This window comes from Echinops telfairi, unplaced genomic scaffold, assembly GCF_000313985.2.
Source record: "Echinops telfairi isolate 266 unplaced genomic scaffold, ASM31398v2 ScPeMD7_70;HRSCAF=299, whole genome shotgun sequence".
NCBI classification, from domain to species: domain Eukaryota; kingdom Metazoa; phylum Chordata; class Mammalia; order Afrosoricida; family Tenrecidae; genus Echinops; species Echinops telfairi.
In genome coordinates this window covers 54,472,327-54,480,339 of record NW_022103968.1, presented here as the reverse complement: position 1 = coordinate 54,480,339, position 8,013 = coordinate 54,472,327, and positions in this window count along the sequence as shown.

Genomic DNA, 8,013 nt, shown 5'->3' with positions numbered 1-8,013 from the left:
AAACTTTTCAAGGTTGGATTGTGAACACATAATTAATGTAGTGCCCTCGGACAGTTTACTTCCCTTACAACCTGATGTCTGCCATTTATCGCTCTTCCTGCTCCCCGCCCCCTTCACCCACCTTTCCTTGATGCTTAGAATAAATTGTATTCGTGTTTACAAATCGGTCCTTTCTTGTGTGAAAACTTAAGAAAATGGGTTTTTTTATAACACAACAACAACAAAAATCACACTGTTTCAGAGTCCAACTATACGGTTTTTTGTAGGGAATTTTCTGGAGATTACTCAGGGCAAAGCAGTGCAACCTGAACTGTAGATTTTTTTGCAATTTTAAATTGTGTACCTTCAGATAGTTAATTTTGTGATACTTATGTGGGTTCAATATGAATAAAATATACATGTTCTGGATATTTGAAGTAATTTATAGTTTATTTGTTTATGAAGAAGTTACCCTTCAGTTTATCCATTTATTCTCAGCTTTTAAGTTTTCTATTAACTTGGGAATACTTGATTTCTTAGGTTTTGTAAGTAATTCTTCAGGTTGGTTTAAAGTTTATCTCCTGGTCTGGTAATATTGTTAGTGCTAATTAATTGTCTAACCACATAATGTGAAATGAGTGATAAAACAATTTTACTTCCTGGGTTATTTACTATTAAACTATCGGGAAGATCGATTTATTATTACTATTGAAGATTAAGGTCTCGGAAAGGGAATGTGTAAACTGCAGCTATTGTACTGGCCAGTTTAAAGGAATGTAAACCCAGTAAACCAAACCCATTGTGTTTGACCCTGTTTAAACGCATACCCCATCTTATAGAGTGTAGCTTCTCCATAGTGTTTTCTTGATGTAATCTTAAAGATGCAGTTTGCCAGGCCTTTGTTTGGGAAAAAAATATAGGTGAGAGCTAGAATGGGAGACTCAACTCAGGTGTAGTAAGCCTTTCCAGGAACCTGATTTGAGAATTGGATTACTGCCAGGACTGTGGAGTGATACACATTTTAAGTGGCATGTTTGGTCACCAACTTTGGGTGGGGCACTTCTTTTGGGGCAAGAGATTTGGTAGTTATGCAACTCACACTGTCATTGTTTTCTAAAAGGGATATTACGTTTATAGCTGGACACTAATTCATAATTTTTCCCATTCAAGTTATTGTTTTAGAAGACCCACAATTTAGGAATTAGGGTTTCTTTAAGTTTCACTTCCTTGATTATAACTGCATTGGAAAGAACTGAGTTTGAAACCCTAGTTCACTTGTTTTATTAAACCCACTGCTCACTCAGAGCAACCCACCCATTTAAGATTCTTAGCAACCCTATGGGGTTTTCAAGGTGTTATAAATATTTATGGGACCAGAAAGTTTTCTCTTTCTCCTGTGGAATGACTGGTTTGAATCACCAACCTTGCAGTTTTAGCACTTTAGTGCTAACCCGAGGGCACCACCAAGGGCTCCTTAATTTACACTGATGTTTAAGTATAAATTTATATGACATTAAGAGCAAGTATAAATCATCCCTGGTGTCTGTAAATTGTTGTTTTTGTTGTCAGGTGCCTTGGAGCCCATTCAATTCATAGTGACCCTGTGTGCAGTAGAATGAAACATTGCCCCGTCCTGGACCGACCATCCTCTCAGTTATTTTTTATGTTTGAACCCGTTTGAAGATAACAGTACTTACCCTTTGCTGTAACCAGGACTCCATTAAAAAGAAAACACCACAAAACTTAACTCAGTGCCGTAGAGATGATTCCAAACTCATAGTCACGGATGCTGGATGGAATTGCCTCTGGATTTTTGAAACTATTACTCTTTACAGGAGTAGAAAGCCTAGTCTTTCTAAATGAGAGTGGCTGGTGGTTTTGAACTGTTGACTTTGTTGTTAGCATCGCACATAGAATCACTATGTCATCAGGGCTCCTAGAAAATCCTATGGACCATTCAACTCTGTCATATAGGGTCCTTATGAGTTAGAATTAATTGCAGTGGCACCTAAGAACAACAGAACCACCCCCTCCCGTATCCTTTAAAGTCCATAAATAGGACTACTATGAAGTATATTATGGATGTGAGGTCTGGTCTCTTGGAGCTATTTTCTAATTTTGAGGTATAACAATTTGAGGACAAACTGACATACAGACCAATTGAGCTGAAAGAAAAAAACATGTCAATGAAATTTTTGAAATATATGTATTTCAAAACCTTTGTGGAAACTCCTTCCAGTTACATTTTCCACAAACCTTTTGAATCTCCCTTGTTTGTGTGCACATGTCTTTTTAACATCTGTGTAAGGGAATTTCTAAAGTTCATGAAAAACTAATAGAAAGATAGGGAATTTTTTCCATGAACTTTTTGAAGTTCCTTTACGTGTGTATGTCTACACTTGAATTTTTGTGGGTTTTATTATGAAAGAATGAATTTAATATATACTGTATATACTCGAGTATAAGCTGAGCCTAATATCAGCTGATGTACCTACTTTTACCACAAAAATTGCATTTAAAATGTGCTGAAAAACTCGGCTTATACACGAGTATATACGGTGTGTTTAAACTTGTTTAGTGTTTTTCTTGGTACCAAAAACATCTTAATTCATATACATGATAATTATGGTTCAATACAAAATATTGCTAAAAGATAATATAAAACAAGCAAAGTATAAAAATGTAAAGCTATTGTAGCTTGACATCTACCTAGATCTCTATACTTCTGACGGCAATGTTTCCATTTCTCTTAACTCTTACCCTGAAGAATTCTTTGCTTTTTGATTTATACTTCACCAAAACACCAATCTTGACATCCTTGAGGACTCTAATTGTCTTCCTTTGGAATTTTTTTTATTTATTTGGGGGAACAAAAAACACTGAAAACGGCAAGATCAGGATTGTAAGGTGGATAGGGTAAGGTTTCCCAATGAAATTCTCATAGGACAGCCCTGCTTAAAGAGTAAGCAGTTTCATTGTTGTAATAGAAAACAATTCCTTGACCCTTTCTTCATAAATGTAGTTTTCAATTGTCTTAAAAGCCATTCATTATAAGCCCCTGTGATCATCCTGTGTCATTTGAGAAAGTTTATCAAGATTACTCCTTTTGGAATCACTCAAAACAATCCCATAACCTTCTGTGCTGACTTCTTCTTAGCTTTGAATTTAACTTGCAGAACAGATCATTTCAGAAGCTATTGATATTGGGGAAAGAGAGAGAGGTTGTGTGTGTGTGTGTGTGTGTGTGTGTGTACACGTACCGTAATGAGACTAAGACAAATGTATTCCTAAAGGAACTGTCTGCAGCCATCCACTGATCACAGAGGTTTAAAAAAAACATTTTTGTTTTCAATAAATCCATCGATCTAAAACCTGAAGCCTTACTACTAATCTTATTTGACCTATCTTTGTATTTTATTTCATTCATTTTTTTTGAAAGAAATGACATTTTCTCGACATTCTTGAATTGTTACTTGATGCTAAGACATTAGAATCATTCATACTGATTTTGTAAATAACCTCAGTGATTTTCAGAAAAGTTGATGTATTCTGTCTTAATATGTACACAGGCATCCCAAAGTATTTAAAAATAATTTCTTTTGTTGTTGGCGGTTGAATGCCATTAAGTCAATTTTTTACTCATGGCAGGCCCCATCTGATGCAGAACTGTAGGTTTTTGTAGGTTGTAATCTTTATGGGAAGAGGTCTCTAGTTTTTTTTCTCCTCCATAGCCATTGAACGGGATTAGTCTCCAACCTTGCTTATATCAGTTGTGCCACTGGGGCTTCTTAATTTATTTTAATGTATATAAAATACCACTGTCTAGCTTCTAATATTTAAATTTATTTGAAATTTCATATCAGGAAGTATGCTGACAACCATCATAGCAAAATGAAATGGATATTTTTATGATTTAGAGTTGAAATGCTAATATGCTTAATTTTAGACTGCTGCCATTTCAACAATCTTCATGTGTACTGTTCAGTAGCATTGATTATTTTCATCTTGATGTTCAATTATCACCACTATCTATATCCTAATTTTTCTATCACCTTTAACAAAAGTTCAGTCTCCTCTTAAAAATAGCCTTTCTTTCCCCCTCTCTTCTTTCCAACACCTAGTAACAAATAATAAACTTTGGTCCCTATACCCTTGCCTACTCTAGGTATTTCCTAAAGTAGGATCACATAGCATTTGTCATTCTGCGTCTGGCATTTCAGTCAGCATGTTTTCAAAGTTCAGTATTGTAACATACACTGGGCCTTCATTTTTTCTCATTGTGTTGTCCAAAAAAAAAAACCAAAAACCTCAAAACTAATTGTTAAGTCGATTAGAGTGAAGTGGTTTTATTGGATAGAAAGAATGTTGTTGGATAATATCACCTCTTCAAAGAGATGAGCTTATTATTATTATTATTACATTTACAATTTTAATTCGGTTATGTATAGTGCAAATTATTGGAGGGTTTCCCAAAAGGAAAATAATTGGTTGCAATTCATTCAATTGGCAGGAGGTGATTTATTTTAAGTTTGGGAGTGTTTATTCTTTAGGCTAACTATAGCATATAGAATTACTTAAACTTTTCTGAGATTTATTTATCTTTAGTTTTTATTTTCTTTGAAGGCTAGGAGGTAAGCTTAAAAACGGACGAGAATGGGAAATTGTCTTTATGTGCCACGTTTTATTATCTTTTAATCTGTTGATGTTTCACCTTTTGGCTCTGAAGAATACTGCTGCAATAAAGATTATTGTACATAATGAAAGTCCCTGCTTCTAAGCCTCTTGGATATATCCTTAGGAATAGAATTGTTGGGTCATATATGAATTTTATATTTAACAGTTTGAGGAACCACTAAACTTTTCCAAATGGCTCTACTATTTTACACCACCAGCAGTGCATACAGGTTCCTATTTCCTAAAGTATTTCTAACATTTAACCATTCCTTTATTTAAATCATGTAATTGATTATTTCAATATCAGATATTCCTAATGCAATAGATGTGCGATCCGAAAAGTCAAATTCACTTCGACATTGATTAGTAATAAAATGTCAGGTTTGGAAACTATCGTGGTTTGGGATGAATGCATTGACTTTGGGAGTAGATTAGGTTATAATTATGAGTATATCACCTACCATATTGCCATTGATTCTTCTGTACATTTTTCTTATTTGTAAAGTGTTTTGAGGATTATAGAAATTATGTATTGAACAAATTAAATAGAGGCCTATCATTGTTTTGTGACACTTTGGATGATAAGCATTGACTTACTAACTACAAAGTTGATGGATCAAGCCAATCAGCTGTACCACTAGGAGAAAGATAAGGCTATATTCTAATCTATAGTAAAAATTTACGGCTTCAGAAAACATGTAGGACCACCATAAAAATCAGCTATGTCAGTGGGCTTCTTAAGTATTACAGTTCTTCAGCTTGTTTCTTCAAATCCCTTATCTCAGAGGGGTTGTTAAAATTATGAATATGTTTTGTTGTTAGATGCCAATGAGACCATTTTGATTTACAGTGACCCCATGTAAAACAGAACTAAACACTGCCAGCCCTATACCATCCTCATAGTTAATATTTTTGAGATGATTTTGCAGTCACTTTGTCAATACATGTCATTGATAGCCTTCCTCTTTTTCACTGTTCCACTCACTATTTTCCCAAGTGTGATACCCTTCCCCAGAGACTAGTCTGTCTTGATAACATGTGTAAAGTTCCTTTCTTCTAAGGAGGAAACGTGTTTTCTTTATATTGCATTGCAGTCCATGTTGATGCCCGTAGTCCTTGATTTTCATCAAGTTCTTCAAGTTCTCCTCACTTTGAGCAAACAAGGTTGTGTTATCTGCATGGCACAGTCGTAATAAATCTTGCTCTAACCCTCATCTTGTGTTCTTTTTCTTATAGTCCAGCTTCTTGTATTCTTTGTTCAGCATACAGATTGACTTGAGTATATGCATAATGAATACAACCCTGATAGACACCCTTACTAGTTTTGAATCATGCAGTATACCCCTGTCCTGTGTTAACAACTGCTTTTTGGTCTATGTACAGGCTTTGCATGAACATAATGAATTCTGGAATTCTGATTCTTCCCAAAGTTATTCTTAGTTTATTATGCCTACATTGTTGAATGCCTTTGCTTAATCAATAAAACATAAACATTTTTCTGGTATTCTGCTTTATGCGAAGATGAATCAGATGTCAGCAGTGATAGCCCTTGTGTTTTGTCCTCATTTCAATCCAACTCAAATGTTTGGCAGCTCCTGGTCTAGGTACCGCTACATATATTTGTTGAATGATCTTTAGCACTATAATACTTGCATGTGATATTAGTTATATTATTGGATAATTTCTACATTCCATTGATTCACTTTTCTTTTGAATGGCGACAAATGTGGATTTATTCCAGTTGTTTGGCTGGTTCCAATTTTTTAAAACAATTTTATTGTATATATGTCATGCAATTCAGTAATCCAGTCATATCAAGAAGAGTTGTGCAATCAGTCATCACCACAATCAATTCTATTTCATTTTCATGGTTCTTGTACTCATTATTACTCATGTAATTTTTTTAAAAAACTGTTACAAAAATATGCACAACAAAACAGCTTCTTCCAAATTTCTTAGCATAGATTATTGAGTACCTTCAATGTTGCATCAATTTATTGAAACATTTCAATTGGAACCTTGTTTTTTGCTAATGCCATCAGTGCTGCTTGGACTTCTTCCCTTCAGTATCCCTGATTTGTGATCATATACTACCTCTTGAAATGATTGAATATTTACTAGTTTTTGGCATAGTGACTCTGTGTATCCCTTCCTCCTCCTTTTGATAATTCCTGCATCTCACTATTTTTCCAAGAGAATCTGTCAGTATTGCATCTTGAGACTTAAATCTTCAGTTCTTTTAATTTGAGATAGGCTGAGCTTGTTCTTTCTTTTTGCTTTCTAACTCCAGGTCTGTGCACACTTCATTATAATATTTTACCACGTCTTCTTATCTGCCCTTTGAAATGTTCTGTTCAACTCTTTTACATCATCATTTCTTCTATTCATTTTAGCTACTCTGCTACATTCAGGAATAAATTTCAGAGTCTACTTTGTGCTTCGTTTTCTTTCCTGTCCTCTCAAAGACCATTTGCTTTTCCTCGCATATTATGCCATTAGTGTTCTTTGTGTCAAATCTGTTCTAGAGACATTTTCTAAAAATATGTAGTATATGCTCAAGATTGTATTTTGGCTCTCAGGGCTTCTAATTTTCTTCATCTTTGACTTAAGCTTACTTATATGCAATTGATGTTCCATTCTACAGTCAGCCCCAGGCATTGTTTGGGCTGACATTATTGAGTTTCTGCATTGTTTCTTTCCACAGTTATAGTTAATTTGATTCTTGTATACTCCATCAGCAAGTTTCCCAAGTATAATTGCCATTTATATTGTCAAAAATTATTTGCAGTGAAGAAGTGGCTGGTCTTATAAAATGTATGAGATCCCCAGACTGGTTTCTGTCACCAAGACCATACTTTTCAACTACTTATCCTTTTTATTTTTCAAACTCTTGCATTCCAGTTGACAGTAGTTAATAATGCATCTTGATTGCATTAGTTTTGGACTGAAAAAGTTGGCAGAATTCTTTAATTTCTTCATCACTAGTTTTAATGGATATGTAAATTTGAATAACAGTTGTATTAACTGGACTTATTTATAGATGTATAAATACTATCATAACCAGCACTGTATTTTTTTACATATTCAACAAATGTATTTAAAATGCATTATGTCAGGAACAGTGATACAAGCTGAATAGTACATGATTTCTCTTTCCAAAACTAACGTTTATTACATATTAGGTATTTTTAAAAAATAATCATTTTATTAGGGGCTCATACAACTCATCACAATATGTACATACGTCATCTATGTCCAGCACTTTAGTACATATGTTGACTTCATCATTCTTACGGCACCCACTTTCCACTTGAGCCCCTGGTGTCAGCTCATTTTTCCTTCTCTCTACCCCCTCCTGCC